This window comes from Theobroma umbraticum, unplaced genomic scaffold (assembly GCF_002168275.2).
Source record: "Theobroma umbraticum cultivar Fairchild unplaced genomic scaffold, ASM216827v3 scaffold_60.0, whole genome shotgun sequence".
NCBI classification, from domain to species: Eukaryota; Viridiplantae; Streptophyta; class Magnoliopsida; order Malvales; family Malvaceae; genus Theobroma; species Theobroma umbraticum.
The window spans coordinates 631,899-634,458 of NW_018397288.1; positions in this window are offsets into that span (position 1 = coordinate 631,899).

Genomic DNA, 2,560 nt, shown 5'->3' on the forward strand with positions numbered 1-2,560 from the left:
AAATTACTTTGATCCATAAAACTCTTGGTAATAAGAACTGAACAATAATCTTTATAAAATGACTAAACCTTTATGCCATTTAATTGCAAAAATAATACATCAAGACTTATAATCTCCAAATGTACATTCGTATTGACACTAACGTTTGATTTCATAACAAGTTACACTATGAAAACTTGACCTCTAGCAGTGGAGTGACTCAGAATAAAGTGCTATGAGATGCCTTTACCTATCTGCGGTGGACTGCGAATGCCGATGAATGCATGCTTGGCTGATCACTATCTACAAAAGGAAAATAAGGAGGTGAGTCTCACAGATTTAGTGATCATCGGCTCCGTGTGTAGGGCATAGATGGGAAACAAGCATAAGGCAAATAAGTTGAATAATAAAACTGGAATATCAAATCAAAATATTAGGAAACCAAATCATAAGTAAGATATTTGTTCCTTCTAAAAATAATGTCGTAAAATCATAATGCAACATTTCACTTGGCAAAACGATGCCAAAAACAAGTGTAGAAAAATAAGGTTCAATCATTGAAACATCACTTGGCATCAAAATATGAATAATAGTATAATAGTATGCATGCTCCCAATATCTGTGGCATGTAAAGAAATCAAAGTGCACAGCCACATAAACCCTTTCCTGATTGTCAAGTAAGCACTAAAAGCTTTTATTCAAACAAGGGGAGCTGCAAATAAATCTTAACTCTCCACCATGTAAAAGAGTACACATCGAAAAACTCATAAGGCTCTCGAGCAGGTAAGTATCATAATCACTCATTGACCCACTTCCATGTAATAACATCCAGGAGCTCTGCTCCGCTAGATAACAACCCATGGCCTTGCCACTTATATCACAAACTATTGGCTCCAGCCATGTCTAACAGTCCATCGACGATCCAAAGGTTCTCTAGCTAGAGCTCACTTGTGCACAAGGGTCACACTTAATCGAAATGACGACCAGCCTACTCTCAACACTCTCGGTTTGTCAAAAACATTTTAAAAATCAAATTGGGTTTCCAACCTTATTCCTTTTAATCATTTAAAACCAAGGTTCGATAACCCTTTGAAATTACTTTCCAAGTTAAATGGCATGGTGTAATCATTTATACAAAGATCAGAATAAAACTGAAGCTCAAAACTTTACATTTTAAATTATTTAACAAATGCATTTAGCTATGCATATCACACAAAAATATAAGGCACAAATTTTGATGCAAACATCGTGAAAGGCTTGTTTCTCGGTTTCTAAAACTCTTTGCATATATGGCTTCTCTATAGATATATCCATAACTACTTTCAAAACAATTTACATCCACAAACTTTCTGTGGTTTCTACTAGCTCATGCTTTCTATAATAGCAATATATAAATCATTGTAAATCCATTTTAAAATTGCCTATCGAGGCTAACAGCTCATGCTATCCACAATGCACTTAAGAAAACTATCAACGTTTACTAACGTGAATCAATATATATAGTACGGAGATTTTAAGTACCCCCTACTCACCTTGCAATAGTGGGACACAACATCGGCATCAATTCTGGTGTATATCTAGCTAATTCTACTCACCGGTTACCCGTTACCTCCTTCGGCACACCACCATAGCACACTTCCTTTACTTTTACACTTCTTAAAAATCATACAAACCCATCACACTTAATTATTCACATGCATGGCAGAACATCAATCAATAAATCTATAGCCTAATTTCGTAGTTCCCATCAACCTTACTCACAATCATTTAACACACAATCCATACACTTTAACCAACCAAAGTTTATGCAACACAATATAGTCACATTGCATGCTTACCTATCGGTTTAAGCTTGAATTTCCAAATATGATTCACAACTTCCTTGCATCTAAGGTCACCTTTGCTACCACAAACATAGTCAATCAATATACATCTCATTTGTCCTTTCTACTTATGATTTCAAGACAAACACTTACCCATTGCTTAGTTAGCTCCAAAATCACCATGCATTCCAAGATCTACCTACATTCATGCCTCGGGTCCCTTGAATCCCTGTAGATTCATGCTACCACAAACAAATCACACATTACAATTGATTTGCAAAGCATGTATTTCAAGAAAAATGAAAATCTCTTTACCTTACTTGTCTCGGGTTCACTAAACCAATATTTTCTTTCCTTTTGCTTCTTCCTCCTTTCTTCCTTTCTTTCTTTCTCCTTTTCTTTCTTTCCCTCTTTCTTTTGTCACTTTGTTATAGGTGGACTCCTCATGGCAAAAGCCTTGAAAATGCCTTTGGTTTCCCCATTTTGTTCTCACATGGGCGGATTGCCCTAGGTTACTTGCTTTTTACCTTATTTTTCATCCTCTTTCTCTTTACATTCTCTCATGGGTAGATTACCCAAAGCTTCATGCCTTTTTGGTATGTTCCCTTTTTCTTTTATGTGGTATAAGTACCCGGCAAAAAGCCTTAGCAACCCTTTCACCCATCACATCCATTTTCTATACCTTTTTTAATTTTTATTTCCTTGATTTCTTTATTCTATTCTTTTTCTTTTCGTTCCTTTATTTGTTCCTTGTTCTC